Here is a 20,776-nt window from a genome sequence, read left to right as displayed (position 1 = left end):
GGAAAAACAAAATAAAATTCAGTACTGCTGAATCAGAAAGAAAGTCCATTGCAAGTGATTTGACTAAATTTGGTGATGCAGCTAGTGGTTCCACAATTTAATCTCTACTGACAAACCACAGTTAAAGGCATTGCATAAAAGGGTTGCGCTTTTTACATGAAAACTCATTCGTTGGACCATGATGAGTCAAAGGGTCAGGTCCAGTGGTTGTAGGGATCAGTCTTTTTTCTCTTTCATGTCCTCAAACTGCCATCTTGAAAAAAACACCAGGTAAGTTTACTATTGGGTCTGGAAGAAAATACATTTTAGATCTTGATGACAGACTAACAACTGTCTGTCATCCTTATATATTAAGAAAAGCGTAAATTTCTAGGAAGCAAATGTTAGGTACTCAACGTAGTTGTGAGATGAATAATTCAGGCGGTGAAGACAGGATGAAGGATGTTGGAAGGGGATGTTGCAAGTTCTCCACTAGAATCTGATGGAAGTTGAAAAAAATGGCATGAAAACACTGGTTTAAAAGTTTATTTATGCTGAGAAAACTTCCCCCACAAATGGTTCTAGTCCAAAGGACAATTAAAAATATCTTGGACTATACTGTGTCTTCCTGGAGAAAAAGGTACTCAGAGGGACAACTGAGGTGCTGGATGTGAGGAAGAGCAAGAGCATGGAGACTAGGAGCCCAAGGATAATAACAAAAGGAGATGCACCTGCTCTTTCACCGGAGCCCTCGGCATTTTTAAGTGTCAGGTAGAATTAGGGGTCTTTTGTCTGTAAACCATACTTCTGTGATGAAAATATAAATCAATCCTGTTCCTCTCAGGGGACAATCTGTTACCTACATGGAGTCTCTCCAGCTGTGGGCATGCCCCTCCACTTTCCACCCTCGTTTGTTCTTTAAGCTGCAAAACTGCACCCAAGCTTGCTTGATATCTGTTTCTCTCAGGTGTCATGATGGTGGGCCTTGATGGTCACGCTCCATGGTCTTCCTGCTGCTGCTTGGTTGAGGATGTGCAGAACTTCCTTTCTGACTGCACAATTCATGATGGGGATGCAGGCATTCATTTTATCTACACTAGAAAAGGCAGGAAGAGTGGTGAGGCTTTTGTTGAACTTGAATCAGAAGATGATGTAAAAATGGCCCTAAAAAAGACATGGGAAAGCATGGGACACCAGTACATTGAGGTCTTCAAGTCCCACAGAACCAAGATAGATTGTGTGCTGAAACACAGCAATCCAAACAGTGCCAACACCACCAGTGATAGCTTTGTGAGGCTTCAGGGACTCCCATTTGGATGCACCAAGAAAGAAATTCTTCAGTTCTTCTCAGGGCTGGAAATTGTGCCAAATAGGATCACATTGCTCATGGACTCCAAGGGCAAGATTACAGGGGAAGCTTTTGGGCAGTTTGCCTCACAGGAGTTGGCTGAGAAGCCCCTAGGGAAGCAGGAGAGAATGGGGCACAGATATAATGAAGTGTTCAAAAGCAGTCAGGAAGAAGTTAGGCATACTCAGATCTCCCTCTGAAGTTCATGTCTGTACGGAAGTCAGGGTTTTATGACTACCCTGGGACAGCCAGGAGGTATATTGGACTGTCAAGCAAGTGGGCCTAGAAAGAAAGGGTAGGGTGCTTACAGTGCAGGTTATGGGGGACATGAGGAGTACGGCAGCCTCAGCGATGGCTATTCCTTCACCAATCTCTCTCTTGGGAGAAACCTCAGTTACTTACTCTCTCAGGCATGTATGACCACAGATATGGAGGCTGCTAGTTCACTGTCCAGAGTACCACTGGGCACTGAATCCACATGAGAGGGATGCCATACAGAGCCGTAGAGAACGACATTTATAACTTTTTTTCTCCACTCAACCCTAAGAGAGTCCATATTGAGATTGGTCCTGATGGAAGAGTGATTGGAGAAGTCAATGTTGAGTTTGCCACTCCCGAACACCAGCTATGTTCAAGGACTGTGCCAACATGCAACACAGACACATAGAACTTTTCCTGAATTCCACTACTGGGGCCAGCAACGGGGCATAGAGCAGCCAGATGATGCAAGAAATAGGGTGTCGGCCCAGTCCACTTATATTGGCCTTGAGAGCCTGTCTGTGAGTGGCTATTATACGGCTGGCTATTGAGGCCAGAACACCATGGGTGGATAGGACTAGTTTTGTAGGGGCGTTTGAGTTATTGCAATTAAATTTTCACAGGCAGCCAACAAACAGTGAAAAGCTGGGACACATTTTGCACCATGAGTTTGTTAAATTTACATTAAAAAATGACCTCTTCAGGAAGCAAAAATCATATAAAAACAGGGAGGGGGACAAAATGTAAGAGACTCTTAAATATGAAGTACAAACAGAGGGTTACTGGAGGGGTTGTGGGAGGGGGGATGGGCTAAATGAGTAACAGACATCTTACCCATTAAGGAAATCTACTCCTGAAATCATTGTTGCACTATATGCTAACTAAGTTGGATGTAAATTAAAGAAAAAAAATGACCTCTTTAGTGTTTTCTCATGCAAACTTTTCTTCTAGCATGTGATACGGAGTAAACTAAAACTGTTTTCAGTGTTTTTCCATTAACATTTTGGTACTGCACTTCAGCATAATGTTATCTGAGTTAAAGTAGTTTTGAGTACATTAAATGGATTTTTTACACCACATCACCATGAACACATTGGGGAAATGTGCTTTTTTTTTTGAAAACTCAAGGTGCCAGATCCCTAATTCAAAGAGGAACATTTCTCATTTTTTTTTCTTTCTAGTTTATTTTCATTTAAAATCTTTTAGGTTAAGTTTAAGGTCTTAAAATAAGTTAGTTTTGAAAATTGAGTCATATTATTAATACCCTAGGAGTTAGTGAGGCCTTGACTTAAAACTCTCTTTGTACAGTGATTTCTTTCTGGGTATATTTTGCTAAGTGAAACTTGTTAAAGTTTTTTGTTAACTAGTTTTTTTTCTTAAAATAAAGATTTTTTCACACTGAAAAAAAAATACCTTGTCTCCACAAAGAAAGGAAGAATAAGATATGTATATGTGTGGGTGTAATATTTAGGTATATAACCTAATTTCACAAATAAAAATAAAGGAATTCCAACTCATGACACAATTTTTAAAATACCTTAAGACCTATCTCTAAGAATCACCCTTAACTAGGTGATCCCAGGTTATTTGGGGTATTACAATAGCACAAGATCTATTTTTCAAAAATGATTAAGGCACTTCACTATTCACCAATTAGATTTACTTAGCCTTAAGATGTCTTGCTCTTATTGGAATTCATCAGCCTATAACTTACAGGGACAAAGGCCTCTTTCTTGGACATGAACCAGAAACCTGGGAGGGAAACTGTGTGGTTCTGAGTTCTGCTGATGTTGGTTTCCATTATATCTGTGGCAAGTTGTTTTAGCTCTGGGCCCAGTAGATCTGGTTCTGAAATTACCTAAACTCTACTTTTCTCATCAATCAAACAGGCTTCAAATTTATTCTTCCTTCTCAATTTTGTTATTTTTTATATTTGCAAAAATAAAAAATACAGCATGGTTGTGAATTATTTCCAAAAACAGGAATTACCTTTGTCAAATGAGTTCTAAACCAGGAAACTTAGCAAGAGGACTCCTGGGTGTTCCCTGTATCCAGGCTAGCTGGCATCACACATGAAGAATCCAAGGCTGTGGCTTCCTCCCAGAGGAGGCTAAGTCCAGTCAAAGGGCAAGGTCTTTCCAAAACTTTTCCCCAGACAATACACATAGGACAACTCATTGTGAAATTCAGTTTGTATAAGTTAATCTCAAATATCAATTAAATCTCCAAATACATCTTCACAGAGCTAGAAAAAAAATCCTAAAATTTTTATGGAACCAGAAAAGACCCCAAATAGCCAATGCAATCTTGAAAAAGAAAACCAAAGTTGGAGGCATCGTAATCCTGGACTTCAAGATGTATTACAAAGCTGAAATCATTAAGACAGTATGGTACTGGCACAGAAACAGACACTCAGATCAATGGAACAGAATAGAGAACCCAGAAACGGACCCACAAATGTATGGCCAACTAATCTTTGACAAAGCAGGAAAGAATATCCAAAGGAATAAAGACAGTATCTTCAGCAAGTGGTGCTGGGAAAACTGGACAGCGACATGCAGGAAAATGAACCTGGATCACTTTCTTACACCATGCACAAAAATAAACTGAAAATGGATGAAAGACCTAAACGTAGGACAGGAAGCCATCAAAATCCTCAAGGAGAAAGCAGGAAAAAACCTCTTTGACCTCGGCCAAAACAACTTCTTAACTCAACATGTCTCCGGAGGCAAGGGAAACAAAAGCAAAAATGAACTATTAGGACCTCACAAAAATAAAAAGCTTCTGCACAGCGAAGGAAACAAACAAAAGGCAACTGACAGAATGGGAGAAGATATTTGCAAAGGACATATCAGATAAAGGGTTAGTATCCAAAATCTATAAAGAACTTATCAAACTCAATACCCAAAAAAGAAATAATCCAGTGAAGAAATGGGCAAAAGACATGAATAGACACTTCTCCAAAGAAGACATTCAGATGCTAGCAGACACATGAAAAAATGCTCCACATCACTCATCATCAGGGAAATACAAATCAAAACCATAATGAGATACCACCTCACACCAGTCAGAATGGCTAATATTAACAACTCAGGCAACAACAGATGTTGGTGAAGATGCAGAGAAAGAGAATCTCTTTTGCATTGCTGGTGGGAATGCAAACTGGTGCAGCCACTCTGGAAAACAGTATGGATGTTCCTCAAAAAATTAAAAATAGAACTACCCTATGACCCACCAATTGCACTACTAAGCATTTATCCCAGGGATACAGGTGTGATATTTCGAAGGGGCACATGCACCCCAATGTTTATAGCAGAGCTATCAACAACATCAAAGCATAGAAAGAGCCCAAATGTCCATAGATGCATGAATGGATAAAGAAGAAGTGGTATATATGTACAATGGAGTATTACTCGGCAATCAAGAAGAATGAAATCTTGCCATTTGCAACTACGTGGATGGATCTGCTGGGATTATGCTAAGTGAAATTAGTCAGAGAAAGACAAATATGATATCACTTAACTCATATGAGGAATTTAACATACAAAACAGAAGAACATAAGGGAAGAGAAGCAAAAACAATATAAAAACAGGGAGGGGGACAAAACATAAAAGACTTTTATATAGAGAGAACAAACAGAGGGTTCCTGGGAGGGGGGATGGGCTAAATGGGTAAGGGGCATTAAGGAATCTACTCCTGAAATTACTGTTGCACTATATGCTAACTAACTTGGATGTAAATTAAAAAATAAATAAGTTAATTTTAAAAATCTCAAAATACACTCCTTAGAATCACATTTATTTGCTTTTTGTTGATTTAATGGTCAACAAGAAAGCTCAATGGATCCTAGGAAAATGTAATTAATTTAAAAGGATGAATTTTCAAAGCAAAACAAATAAAATATTTAAAGGGTCATATATAATGATTTCAGAGAGGACTAGATATGGAATCCATAAAGACAGCGACACACTGCTAATGAGTTTGTCTTTCCCAGTCTTCCCACACCAAGCAGGAAGACTATAGAAGTATCTTATCATCCTTAGGTGTTTGTTCAATGAATGAAAGTGTCAAGCAGGACAGAACACCTTAGGCACTGAGTGATGCTAAGGAAACCTAAAGAGTTTCTTAGGTGAGAATACTGCTGATATTTGTGAAGATTTGAGAATATAAGGGTTCTAAAAATGTAAACACAACCCCAGAGATTTTTTTAGAGTCAACTTTTTAAATGGAAGGAAACGAGTATTTATAGTCATCTCTGTTGGAAAAAGACTATGAGTTAGGATGGTCTCATCTCCTGTTGCTGGGAGCTCCTCAGCATTTACTGTTCTGAAGTACACCTACCTTTCCTGTCAAAGTCTAATTTCAGAAAAAGATTTGGCAAATTCATTCTCCCTAAGTTTCAGTAACTGAATTGACTATGATACATTAGTCTGTTTTAATATACTGTAATAGCTCTTCTGTTTACTTTTTAAAAAGGTTTAATGTCCTTTTTTTAAAGTTTATTTATTTTGAGAGAGAGAACACAAGCAGGGGAGAGACAGAGACAGAGAGAGAGAGAGAGAGAGAGAGAGAGTCAGTCCCAAGCAGGCTCCACACTGTCTGTGCAGAGCCCCATGTGGGCCTCGAACTCATACGTTGTGAGATCATGACTTGAGCCAAAATCAAGAGTCAGACACTTAACTGACTGAACCACCCAGGTGCCTCCCCTTTTTAAAGTTTATTTATTTATTTAAGTAATTTCTACACTCACTTTGCGGCTTGACCTCAAAATCCTGAGATCAAGAGTTGAGAGCTCTACCCATTGAGCCAGCCAGTCCAATAGGGTTTAATGTCTCAACCCAAGGTAATGTATGTCTAAGTGTAGAATTAAAAATATCAGTTAGATGGAAGCAAGTGATTTTCTAAAAGAAAAAAATACTTTCTAGCAGAAATATACTGTTTACCTCAACTATTTTTATTTAAGACCCAGTATTTGATCATTCAGTAGCATTTTGGCCATGTTACATATTAAGAATGGCTAGCACAAAGCAAGGGGATGGAAATCTCTAATGTAACAATGAATTTCACCCTGAAAATCTTGCAGCAGCTTGCTCAGGACTTAAGCTAAACCAGGTATTCAAATATCAATCTAGGTTTACAAAGATGCAAAGTTTACCTACTTCTGTCTGTTGAAATAAAAATAACCATTCCGCATTCATGGGATTAAGTAGATTCTTTCTGATAGTTAATATAATAAGTTCTATACTTTGACAATAATCCTTGGGATGTGTTCTCATTGATATTTCCATTAAATAATTTCCTTTGAAGATCAAAAAGATCATTAGTACTTTTTAAAACTGAGGTATAATTAACATACAGTGTTATATTAGTTTCAGGTGTATAAGATAATGATTCAACAATTCCACTGGTACTTTTTAGAATAGTGTTAATAATATTATGGATATATTCTCCATGTTCCATATTTCCATGTTCATGGATACATTTCCCGTCTCTTTAAATTGCTTGTACTAAGTGACTTAATACACTGTCAATATATGCTTAATGCATTTCAAAATATGTGTCCAGAAATGTGTGTGTTAGAAGCATATTGGGCCTTGAATACCACAAATTGGCCTCATTTCTGCAAATCTTTCCTTTCAGTGTCTTATGCATAAACTGTGTTGTAGACTGACAAGCTGCCTGCCATATACAGGCTTGATCTCCTCATTTTGTTTTAGATTCAAAATTCCCAACAGGAAAGTAACCATTACAGTAACGAATCTCAGAGTTTTGTTTGGTTTGCTTTATAAATTCCTAACCTTTTCCTGATGTAGCAGAAAATATGCAAGGCTCAGGTTAGGTCAACAACAGAGTCAAGGTTAACTGTGAGAGAGTGAAGAGAGTGACATGGGAAAGAATCCAACCAGTCAAACATTAAAACTTCAATAGGCAACTTATATCAATGTTAACATTAGCTATCACCTCAGTACATTTGCACTTAGTATATTTTGTTAATAGATTCTAAGACTCTTAATGTCTGTTTTATCCTTTTGCCACAGGGAAGGGATTTCATTGTTCTTAAAGCACTGCATCTTCTGCTGGGGATGATTCTGTTCTTGGCCTCTGGAACAGCTCATAAATTGTATCTCCTGAATTATAGCATGAAACAGTTAACAAAATGGCTTCCTATTCCCTGGGGAAGCCCAGGTAGGAATAGGTACTTAGAGAAGCGATTAAGTGTAAAACTAGCTTTAAGCACAGAGCAACAGTAGACTCCTGAGCTTTTTCATTTGCATTTGGAATTTGGTTTATTTTGGCTCTATCAATTCATACATCTGAGAAGAAAGCAGCCCCCAGCTTATGTTACCAAGATTAACTGTAGAAGAGAGAGATGGGAGCATGCTTAGGGACCACAGCCTCTCTTGGCCATATATCCATCTAACAGAGCTATTCTGCTATTCCAAGTCTACTCCTGTGCTTGAAGGAAAAATACCTTCGCGTGTGGGATGGAGCCTTTTAAGAACACACTTGTCTTCACTTTTACACAGATTTCCTGCTCAGAGTTCGTCAGGTTAACTTAACCTCAGAGGATTCCAGGGCTTCCAAAGTAGGAAAAAAACATGTTTATAATCAAATAATTTGGGGAACAATTAGGCTGAACAAAATGGCAAATAATTATCTTAATTGAAGAGTCATTAATAAATATGCTAGTGTCCACTGTGTTTCTTCAAGAGTAGATGATCATCTTCCAAGGATATTTGACCTTGGAAGACTTTTTTAATTCAGAATATCTCTAAAAATCTCACATTCTCCAAGGAATCAAGTCACAGTCAAATTTTAATTGAAAGCCTGTTTCAGTTATTCATACTCACTTTAGCATAAATCAGAGCCTTGATTTTGTTGAGTTGGTTGAATTCCATGACTGATGTCACTTTGGACCAGATCCATAGTCAGTTCTAGTATCCTATCACACAAGGCTGTCATCGGTGTAGGAGATAAGGTGCACATATGAGCTTGTTAAACTCTAAAGGTTATAAAACCACCTCAGAAGAGTTCTTATTATTTGATTATTAAGAGTTTCAAGCCCCAGAAAAACTGAGGATTCATGGGAGAAAGAGAAGTCTGTGGGAAAGCATAGCAGTTGCCAAGGTGACAAGTTCCTTGAAATATTAAGAGTGGAACTCTTATTTCCTGACTTCCCTAAAGAACCCCTTATGAATCTACCACCCAGGAATTCACCTAAGTTTTTGCACTACTTCTCAGGGATACTATACTGTTACTACCAAATGTTAAAAAAAATTATTCTGCTTATTTGTACAAAAATGATGCTATTAAGTCTTTAAGGGATGCTAAAATATTAAGGTTGATGTTTTCTGGTATAAGGAGGTTCAAATTAGAAGAGAATAATGGATGCCTCCTGATTAGACCCTGGTCTGGCAAGGCTTTTTACAGGCAGAACCTAGAGGCTATATTTTACATCCACGGGGCTAGAGGGAGGAAAAAGGTAACAGAAGGATGGGACAACTCACCAGTCTAAGCAGATCAGGCCAATTCTAGCCATAACTCCAGCTGAATCAGAACTGGCAACTTAAAGAGCAATGGCATGCATACCTAGTCAAGGTGGGTATCATCTTCCTTTAAGAGGATCTAGAGCTACCTATATCTGAAATTTAGGACTGGAAGACATTTAAAGATCATTTAATACAAACCCTCTTATAAGAAACTAGGAGACTGAGGCCTAGAAAGTTTTTGTAAGATATCCTAAACATGGCTCCTGGATCAAAGTACAGTATCTCTAAGAAGCAGGCATGGAATGTGTTTTTCCACTATAGCAATAAACATGTTTCTGATAGGAGAACACAGCTCCATATATTTCCCAATGGTTTTTTATAGTTAAGAAAAACCTATGTATTTAAACATAAATCATATTGATTTTAAAATCAGAAAATGGCTAGATGATGGAAAAATATGGAAAGATATAAGGAGTAACTTTGGCCAGAGATGCAAACAAGACAGTAGAAAACTGGCAATAATACTCTGATCTGTACACAGACATAATAGCTTCCTGCTGAAAGAAGATGGTCTTCCCAAATGAGTGCCTCTCAGACACTTGGGTTACATAGTGATACATCAGTCCAGAGAAATCTGTTTTAATAACAATCTACTTCTTTGAGACTTCTGCTACTGGTTACAATATAGAAGGATGCCAAAGACTGTCCCTCCTTTAGCTAACAACGAAAAAGTCCCAGACAAAATAAAAATTATATTTTTCTACAAGGCAGAGGAAGAGGGGTGAATATAATGAAGACTTGATGAACTTAACTCCAAGAGAAATAAGCTTTTTATAGGTGAGTAGAGAGCTGTGACAGCTTCTACATGTAGGGGAACATGGTTTAAGTACAGACAGAAACTGGGATGGAGAGACTTTTCAGGATGGAGGGAAATTGGCCAGCTTTGTAAAACAATGTGTTCTGGCTAGGACTGTAGTCTAAAAGAACCCCACACAGGGACAGAACACATGGACCAAGAATTCTTCTTCTTATACCATAATAATCCACCATGAAGTTTGCTGAGAAAAATAGCATTGGGGGAGTGACTGATAAGCAGAGAGAAACTGTACAACTCTGCACATTCTTGAGCCCTGACAGAGTTTAATCCAAAGGTAAGCAAGCTAAACATATCTTAAACTTCAGCCAATCCTCACCCAGTTCAACTACTGATATGATCAAATAGCGATTTGGGATGAGGGTGGTGGGGTTAAACACAGGTGAATTTGATACAGTTAAAGCAGTGAGCGAACATAAGTACACTTATATACAATGTCCAAAAATTAAAATTGTATTACATACAAGAGAGCAAAAACAAAACAAAACGAAACAACAACAAAAACTAAATGTAGGAAAAACAGTCATTAGAAACAGATTTGCAGATGACAGTTACTGGAATAAGCAGACAAGGACTTTAAAACAACTATTATAAATATATTAAATAATTAACTGAAAATGTGATTATATTGAGTAGAAAAAACTGGATAAAAATAAAAACTCTAAAAAAGAACCAAGTGGAATTCTAGAGCCAAAAATTCTGCAATCTCTGAGTGTTAAAAATCACCAGGTGAAATTAACACTACACGGAAAACTGCTCAAGAAAGGATCAGTAAACTTAAAAACTTAAAAAAAAGAAATTACTCAAAATAAAAATGAAAGAGGAAAAAATTAAGGAAAAAAAAAAAAGAATGCCAATTATCTTTGGGATAATACCAAGAGATCTACAAGCAATTAGAGTCCCTGCAAGAATTGAGCAGAAAAAATTTTGGAAGAAATAATGGCTGAAAATTTTTAAATTTTTAAAAATTATCAACCCACAGATGGAAGAATGGAGTCTGAGAAACTCAACAAATCTCTAATGGGATGATGCATAGAAAAACACACCTAGGCATATTATAGTCAAATTTCTGAAAACCATGGAGAGAGAACATGTAGAAAGCATTTCCTCCCTCTAGCCCCATGGATGTAAATGTAAATGACAGTTAACTTCTCATTACAAACAATGCAACTCAGAATACAATAAAATAATATCTTTAGAGTGCTAAAAAGAAAAAATAAAACAAAACCTGTCAACCCAGCCTTTTATATCCATGAATATATGATTTAAACATAACAGTGAAATTGAAGGTATTTTTGGATAAATGAAATCTGAGATAATTTGCCATAGCATATCTGCCCTATAAAAAATACTAAAGGAAGGTCTTTAGGTCAAAGGGAAATGATACCAGATGAAAATTCAGATTTACAGGAAGGAATGGGAAATGCCAGAAATGATGATTACATGAGTAAATATAAATGATGTTTTTTCTCTTTTCTTAATTTACTTGAAAAACAACTGTCTTAGAAAGAAAAACTTTTTAAAAATGCATTGTGGGGTTTATAAAATATGTACAAGTTAAATATATGACAAGAATAACAAAAAATGGGAAGGAACAAGTGGAAGTATACTGTTGTAAATTTTTATATGCAAAGTAGCATAATACTAACTCAAGGCAGAGAGAGAGGCAGATGTTATTTTTTTCTATTACATATATAAGAAAGCTGAGGCTCAAAGAAGATGTTTGACTTGACCCAGGTCATAAAGAGAGTTAGTGGTCAACCCTAGTCTAGAAACCAGGTTTGCAGACTCTAGGCTATTGCTTTCAAAGCAAAATCGGGATTAAGCATGGATGCATGATGGTTAATCCAAGGCTCTACATAACTAAATGAATCTTATTTCTTAGTCTACAAGGTTTGTCTCCATAATGGCTCATTTTACTTATCTAAGATTCCTCTTCTTCCCTTATGGCTGGAATATTATTTATAAAATTTATAAAAGAAAAAGAAACATGCACTGTTCTGTTTCCTTTCCATCTCCCTTCTCTGTTTAGTTTCTCTCCAAGCAATTTACCTCCCCACGCTAAGTCTGGTTATGGCTTCTCATGTCAATCAAGAACAAATGAAGAAAAGAAATGTAGGGATAGGAGAGATTAAGCACAGGGTCTTTAGAGAGGTATTCAAACAGATTCTGTGAAAAGTAATGAAAGCCCATAAAGAATAGGAGAATTGTGTCCATATTTCACTTTTCACCTCTTGGTTTGCATCTACTGTATCTTGACTATGATAGGGACTATGGCATCCTGTCTCATCAAGTCATAATTTAGCATAGAACAGGATGACCTTCAGTAATCAATGGCAAAATGTGAGTAAAAGTGAAATTTATTCCATCCCTGCTGCTATTCCAAATGCTCTCTGCCTGTCCATTAGCAAAGAGCACTCCATCCAATAGCCCATTTCCAAGACAAAGAACATGGTAGAGCCACTCTTATTAGTTCTCAGCTTTGCATGGTCCAAGAGGAATCTTCTGAAACCTAGGCTGTAAGAAAAGGCTACTGGGATTTCTAATCCACACATATCAAATTGCACCTTGACATAACCAGGGCTTCCAGGACAGAACAACTGTTTAATAGCTGCTCCACAAACTTGAGAGAAAACAGCTCCATTTCTGTATTGGCATACAGCACACTTCCTATGTGGGTCATTTAGAGGCAGCGCAGCCTTGCAGACAGATAAGTCCTTCTAGTTGGGCCAATATAAGAATTTAGAAGGCAATGGCGGGGGGGGGGGGGGGGGGAGGTGCAAGGAATATTTCAAATGTGTCAATGAACTGCACCTAAAAACTGGAGCTGAGGCGATGGATATGCCCATACAAGATAATGGGAAAAGACTAAAGAGAGTTCTAGGTTCACGTTGATTTAAGAATTAGAGAAACTTAACAGGAACCCATGGGGGAGGGGAAGGAAAAAAAAAGAGGTTAGAGTGGGAGAGAGCCAAAGCATAAGAGACTGTTAAAAACTGAGAACAAACTGAGGGCTGATGAGGGGTGGGAGGGAGGGTGGGTGATGGGTATTGAGGAGGCACCTTTTGGGATGAGCACTGGGTGTTGTATGGAAACCAATTTGACAATAAATTTCATATTAAAAAAAAATAATTAGAGCATCATTCAAAAAGGACTATGATAGAGCAGCCAAATTCATAGAGACAGGAAGTAGAATGATAGTTGCCAAGGACTCAAGGACAAAGAAAATGGGGAGTTATTATTTAGTGGGGATGGAGATTTAGTGTGGGAAGATGAAAAAAGTTCTGGACATGGTTGGGGGTGACAGGTGGGCAACAATGCAAATGTACTTAACGCCACTGAACTGTACATTTCAAAATGGTTAAGAAGATAAATTTTATGTTATGTATATTTTACCACAATCTTAAGAAAGAAAGAAAAAAATACAATGAGTTAATTAGCTGTTGGCCCTAATTTGTTTAGAGAAAATTATAGGTCAATATTGGTTTTAGCATCTGGCAAACCTTATATACTTCCTCAGTACATCACCCAGATTCTCTCAGCCACCCCCTTTCAACAACATCTGTAGGGATATACCTCTGTTTGAGAAATGATTCTCTTAGATGGTTTTGGGAGTATATGACAGCCATTTCTGATGGGGAAAAAAAAAGCAGAGAAACAAATGAAAGGTTTTAGTGGTGGTGAGTCTCAACAAAAACAAATTATTTCAAAAATGAATTTACTTCCTGATATGGGAAGTAGGGTGAGTTAACAGATATGAGGGGGAAATAATTTTAAGTAGTTATTTTATCTTCAGTAGATTGTAGGTGGCTTGATTTAGCATATCAGCTATTTTACAAAATGGTGCCTAGTGAAAATATTCTTTAGCAACAAGACTTGGGGTGTCTCCATCTCAGCACCTCTGTTCTCAAGCAATTTGATTTGGGGTGACTTGTTTTGGAAATTTAAAGAAAACTGCCTTGTGAATATTTATATGAGCAGATTTTGTTTTCCCCTTGGGCTGTACAGCTGCCAGCCATTTATTGCCTGCTTGGTCCACGGGCAGGTTTTTTTTTTTTTTTTTTTTTTCCCTTTCCCCTCTTGTGGTTCCTACAATAGAAATAAACATTTTTTAAAATGGAAAGGAACCCACTCCCTTTTCATAATCTCAGCTACAGATCTGCTTTTGATTTTTCATGCTTCATTTTGTTCCCTGAAGGATAATTTGGAGGTTTGAGTAATTAACCCAAGACTCATAGGAGGCCGTCTTTCGAAGGCGGGTAATTTTGCTGTGGTGGAGTCGGCCGCTGTCAAGCATTAACTTCTTAATAATAAAGCCTTTCAGACCCTCGACTATCCGCACAAAGATGCACTTGAAGCTAGTGGCTTGGCAGAGTGTAAGCGGACTACTTCTATTCTTTCCTTGGACAAAATAGTCCTCTTGATCTCTGGGTTGGAGCTATTTTTATTTTAGTTCAGTTCTTTTTTGCTTTTTAACTTGGTAGGCAAGTCTTTCACTTATATTTTGATCCCCTGCTTAATCTGTTGCCTTTTTTCAAAAAGACCTGCAAAAAGACACCCTTCCCAATATCCAGTGACCAGCTCCCCCTTTCAGTATACTTAGAATCCTCCCTTTTTAGAAGAGCAGTGACTCAACTCCTGAACTAAATAAGAGTTTGATCGCACTACACTTCCTGCTATTAACATGAAATGGCCCTGGTGCAGTACTGGGGACAATCCCACCTGCAATTAACAACCAAATTAGGATGTATCTTTTCTTGGGGAGCAGATCCACCAGAAATTTGAGGACAGCTGCTGCCCTGCCTCCCATTCCCACTCTCCTTTTAATGCCCTCTCTAAAGCTCTTAGCAGAGAAATGAACCAGAAATTTTGTTTTCTATTTGATAAACCAGTGTATTTTAAGTGATTTGGCAAATACTTACTGAGTGCTTACAATGTAACAGACACTGTGGCAGGCAGTGATCTTTTATCCACTTGTCACCGGCTTACTGTGCCCTGGGACCTCTACTTTTGAAAAGGATTACAAAAATACTAGGCTTAGTATATTTATATTATAATATATATAGCAATTATTTATATACATATATATTACAAAATGAATACACAATTAATTAAATGTCAACCAGCAACATGATATCAACCTAAAACTGCAGACATTTAAAAATACCATTCCATTCAAAAGCAGTTTATGGGTAGATTTTTCTCACTTTCCAAATATTCCCAAATATTCTCTTTGGTTTTTTTTTTATGTTTATTTTTTAAAGAGAGAGGAAAGAGAGAAAGAGAGAGAGCGCGAGCAAGTGGAGGAGGGGCACAAAGACAGGGAGACAGAAGGCTCAAACTCACAGACTGACCTGAGCTGAAGTCAGAGGTTCAACTGACTAAGCCACCCAGGTGCCCCAAATATTCTACTTGTAAGCAAAACTAGTTTTTCAGGGCCAAATAATTTCATAAGAACCTTTACTTTATTTATCTTAAAAACTTTCAAATTAAAAAAAAATTATAGTCACTGTGAGATGTATAAGTATCAAGACGTTTACTATGATAAAAGCCTCTGAAGGCTTTAAAGCAGCCCAGTGAGAACAGATAAGAGGTTCATGGGTGTCAAAAAAGAGGCCTCTGCCATTCAGAAGTTTACAATCCCCAGGTGGACAAGCATGGCTAGTAAAGGAAATGCAAAGGATGCACTCCACTTGAGGTCCTAGTATTGTCTCAATAGTTTGATGCTTTTGGGGATATTTGAAGACACTTCTCATGCCAATGCAAAAGGACTTTCTTTCCTGCTTCTTTCTGTTCCTTATATAATATCATTCTGGTCACTTCTTCTTGATCATACCTCAGCTTGTGTCTCATATAATTTGGTGCCAAAAAGGGAAAACCACACTCTAGATGTGGTGAAAATAAGTACAAAGTATGTGGGAGTCTTGCCACCTCACTAGAGTTTTATTCTTACATTAATTCAGCTGCATTGTGTTTTGCTTGGATACTTGTCCTCAAGCAAAACACAACAGCCCCCAGGTCCTTTTCATATCAGTAGTGCCAAGCAGATTATCCTCAATAGGTATTTGTGAAGGTGGCTTTCTAAACGTTTTCTAAATGTAGTTTTGTAATTCCCTTCCCCTCAAAAAGACAAACCTTGATTTTGTTATCTGGCATAGTTATTCTCCCTCTCAGCTTTGTGCCAGCTTAAGTTTGATAAATTTGCCCTCTATATTGGATAAGACATAAATGATCAAGTACAGAATAAGGGACTTCACCCTAGCAATCACCTAAAAATAATGTTGGTCCCTGGGAGTTGCTTGTTCCATCAGCTACAAAATTCAGCAATGGTACAATTCTCTATTTTGGCAGTGGAGATATCACAAATTATTTCTTTAAACGCTTTACTGAAATAACAACATTCTGATTTTCAAAACCATCCAAGCAAGAATACTGCTTCTGTAGTTTCTATTTTCAGTTTAATATTGTATGTCACATATCATTTTAACATTATATGACCCAGAACTCATAAGTACTAACTCATTATTACATTTCTTTATAGAGACAAAATGTCTGAGTCTAGCACAATGAAGTTAAATTTATATGACACCAAAGGATCAGTAAAGATAATAGCACTACACCACTCATGGTATAGAATTGGATAGGACTTCAACAGGTCGTTTCATCATCCCTGTGCCTCAATTAAGTCAGTCCCCAAGTCTGTCTTCATTTCCCTCAGGTCTTTCTTTTTATGTCTCCTTCAGAATTCTGTGTAAATGACACCATTTTCTGAGTGGTCATAGACAGTCTAAAATTTAAAGTTTTAAGAATAGTGTCCAATTCAGTATTCCTTGTCTGGTTTTGCCTTTTGACCTGGATCTAAAGTAATTGGATCTCTGATAAGTATTTAATGGCCTTGGGGACATGCAAAGAAGTGTGGGTCCTGCTCCGGATTAAAGGGTTTAGGAATCCAGGGAAGGCGCCACATTCCCGGGCTGTGTTAATTAGCCATGCCTGTTGCTAATAAGTCTCTGGAGATATTTTACGGGATCACAGAAGCAATTTGTGATGCCCAGAGTGGGAGGGAAAAACAAAACCCTGGCTTTATGAATCTCTTAAAAAAGAACTTTGCCTTCTCTACAAAATCATTCTCCTTATAATTTAGATTTTTTTTAAAACCAGAACAACAGAGCATAGAAATCAAACCTCTATAATTCAAAGTGAATTATGGAAATGTATTTCTCTTTCTTCAGTTGTGTAATTCAATTCAGTGTTCTTACCCTTCAACAAAACCCTGACTATTATTAGCTGAAAGCATGAGTTTATAATCATTTTTTAAAATTCTGTGGATCTCATCCATGGAATTTATTTTTCTTCAATACTATCTTTCCCTCAAGGGACTCATTACTCGTTTACACATCTAGAAAGTAAATAATGTGCCATTAACTGGAAAAAAAAAATGTAGCCTCTAATTCGTGGCACCAGGATATGCTTTTTTTTTTTTTCTTTCTTTCTTTTTTTTTAAACAAGACAAGCATTTGGAAACAGAATACTTTAAAAGGAAAAGATCAGAACTTGTTTTTCAATGAGTTGAGAACAACAGGCACCATTGTAGCCCAAAGCAAGGGTCTTATATTCAGTTCAGGGGGAAAAAAAATCCATAACGAACTATTATATGTAAGCTCAAGATTTAGATTAAATATTCCTAAATTCCAGATGGATTCCAATTTCTTTCTTAATGTGTATATCTATTTCCAAAATTATTCATGACTTTTTTTTAAGACCTTAGTATTCTGATAAATCAAAAACATTGGGAGTAATCATTTAAACCAGAAATAAGGGCATATTTCCACAACAGCTATTCATCTGTGGCCCAATTGGCACTGTACTGAAAATTCTTCCCAGCATCCTCTGGGTTGGGGAGAGCAGGACAAAATCTGGTTTCATCAAAGGATCAGGAAGTAGTTTACCATAAAGTACAGTATGAATCCTATCTATATATGGCATCTATATGAAAAGACAGGCATTCCCAGACATATAATCATTAATCTTGTAGGCATCTCAGGAGTGCAAATGATTGATTCCATCTGTGTTGACTGAAGTGGCTACACTGGGGTTCCCCTAGAGACAAGGGTAGAAGACCTAATGAAGCTGTCAAGTTTTGCTCTCACAGAGAACCTGGGGTGATGTTAAGACTAATATATCTAACATTTAGGGAATACTTATTTCATGCTAGGCACTGCTTTCAACACTTTATGTATATGAACACATTTATTCCTAACAACAATATTAGGGAGGTGCATGAATATTCCTATTTTCTGGAAAAGGGAACTGAGACACAAAGAAGTGAGACTGTTTCCCAAAGACAAGCAATTAGCAACAGACCAAGTGGTCTGATTTTAGAGCAGTGTTATTCAAAAGGTATATGTGAGGCACATATGTAATTTTAAATGATCCAAAGGCACATTTTTTTAAAAAAGTAAACAAACATAGATGAAATTAATTTTAATAATATATTTTCTTTAGTTGAATGTATCCCAAATAGTACCATTTCAACATGTAACAGAATAAAAATTATTAATGAGATGTTTTATATTTTTTAACTAATTCCTTGAAATCCTCTGTGTATTTTACATCTCAGTTTGGACTAGCCATGTTTCAAGTGCTTAATGCCACACATGGCTAGGGTCTACTGATCTTGAGTCAACTTTCTAAATATCCTCATGTTACTGGAAGTGATGTGTCTTACCCTGCAGTATCTATCACTCTTCTCTTGGGGTGGAAGCAGCTTCTAAATGCAGAAATGTAGTGGAGAAGGGGATTGGTGTGGTTTCTGGGAGAACTGCAAGAATCAGACCCCTTCCACTTCATTTGGAGGATCTGTGGATATTAGAATAAGGCCTGGCTCTGGGATGACAGAGCCCCTCTGGTTGACAGAGGCATCCCCCCTCATCTCTCAGGCCACAAGCTCCACACCCACACGCCATGGCCCTGCATTTCCTTCTCAAGCTCTCTGTGGGTTCCCTGTGGAGACCGGGCTGGGAGGACAGGGCAAACAGGAGAGCACTCCCCTACAGGCAGTTCTTGGTTGTGTGCACTCAGCGAGGTTAGGGGAGCCCACCCTGGGTGTTTCTGTCAGGATGGAAGTGAGAGCAAGACTTTCAGAACATGTGTCTTGGGTGGCCCTGTGCCAGCAGGAGACTGTTCTGGACAGAGAATGATGTTCCATGTGCTTATCATTGGCAGCATAAAAAAGGCAGAGAGGCAGTCTCCAGTCCTTTGCTCCCTGGATGGTTTGCGTTCTATTTTTCCTCTGTTTCTCCCCTCTCTCTGAAGACAGTCCTCTCTGGAGCTGCAGGCTTAGTCCCTCTTTTATTTCATTACCTTTTTGATCATGAAAAACTCACTCATTGGTCTGCCTTCAGGTGGCTGTCTCTATGACCGCACATCTTACCTCTGGAAGGACAGGGCTGCAGAAAAGTGAATGCTCTGATAGACCAGGCAGGTTTCCAAGGACAGGAAGCTAGGTAGTGGCCAGGGGACCAGGCTTGTCTCCCTAGTATCCTAGGGAGGCCAAGAGTTGAATAGCGGTGGAGGGTCACAGAAGTGTCAGGAAGGTTCCTTCCAGACATAGAGAACAGAACCTGCTACTGGGAAGCCAGCTATTTCACCCAACAGGTGCACATTCCTTCTGTTCTGCCCTAAAGCTGTTTTAGACTCTGCAGTCTCTCCCCCAGCCCTCTACCTTCTCAGCCCTGCTCAGAGTTATAGATGGAGGGTGCAAGCAGGAAGGAAAAGAGAGTCAGGGGTAGATGAATACACAATCATTTCTGTATTGGTATCTCAAAAAGCATTCCCCACAGAAATCACAACTCAGTATTTTTCAAACTTCTTTGACCATAATTGACTGTAAGAAACGTTATTTAAATTGGTACTAATATTTTGAAGAAACTATTCGGTGGTGTCTACTAATGGTGAACTTCCACATACCCAGTGATCCAGTAATTACATTCTTAGCTATATCCCCTAGCCAACAGGGATGTGTGTATATATGTTTACCAAAAGACACACAGTAGAAAGTTCATAGCAGCACTCTCTGTATTAGTTAAAAACAAACAAGCAAACAAACAAAAAAACATGGACATGACCCAAATATCATCCATAAGAAACTGGCTTAAACTATGTGTGATCATGCAATACACAGTATGTATGTTGTACATAATTTGATGCTGAAAATGAGCAAACTATAGCCATATTGTATTTATTATATTGTGTTGTATTATATTATACTACATTATATTAGTTCTCAAAAATAGTCTGAGTAAAAGAAGCCAGACACCAAAGACACAAAAGAACATATATGACATCATTTCATTTATACAAAGTTCAAAAAGAGCCTACATTTTATGTTGCAATCAACAACACATATAGTATACAGAAATGAATTGAAAGGATAAAGAAACAATTCTTATTCCTAATATATGTAGTGTACTCTGATATTTTTCTATTCTGTTTTTTAAAGCCTAGTAGCTACTCACTAGATGGATTTTATAATCTTTAATGGATTGTGACCTATAGTTTAGAAAACACTGTTATTAATGTGGGCGAGGCTCTCAGACTAGCCCAGAGGCTTCCTAATTTCTGCAAGCTTCAGTTTCCTCCTCTGTAAATCAAGGATAATAATGGTATCCATCTCATGGGTAGCTGTGAGGATCGGATGAGTTAATGTACATTAAGCACTTAGCACAATCCCTGGCACATGTTTACATACATGCTTTCATTAGTAGTTTTATTTCTAAATACTTCCAGCTCTTTCCTCAGGCAAATAAACCTTTTAAATCCCTGCT

At 37.7% G+C, this 20,776-nt stretch overlaps 1 protein-coding gene and 1 pseudogene across 4 annotated transcripts in view; one reads left to right on the top strand and one right to left on the bottom strand.

Moving 5' to 3' along the window:
* ANKRD55 (ankyrin repeat domain 55) overlaps window positions 1-20,776 on the bottom strand; it is a 514,150-nt gene that overhangs the window by 195,317 nt on the left and 298,057 nt on the right. Inside the window, exon 1 of one of the 4 annotated variants that reach the window (XM_019414283.2) lies at window positions 843-962. The exons of the other annotated variants lie outside the window; for them this stretch is intronic. The gene's annotated coding sequence lies outside the window, so the exon portion shown is untranslated. Of the gene's footprint in view, window positions 1-842; window positions 963-20,776 lie in introns of those variants that run through there. 4 annotated transcript variants of the gene reach the window in all.
* Window positions 955-2,038, top strand: LOC109246344 (heterogeneous nuclear ribonucleoprotein F-like; annotated as a pseudogene).

Source organism: Panthera pardus, unplaced genomic scaffold (assembly GCF_024362965.1).
Source record: "Panthera pardus isolate Hobbes unplaced genomic scaffold, ASM2436296v1 HiC_scaffold_2, whole genome shotgun sequence".
Lineage (NCBI taxonomy): Eukaryota > Metazoa > Chordata > Mammalia > Carnivora > Felidae > Panthera > Panthera pardus.
Note: the sequence above shows the minus strand (reverse complement) of the source record. Positions and strands in the feature narration are given on the sequence as shown.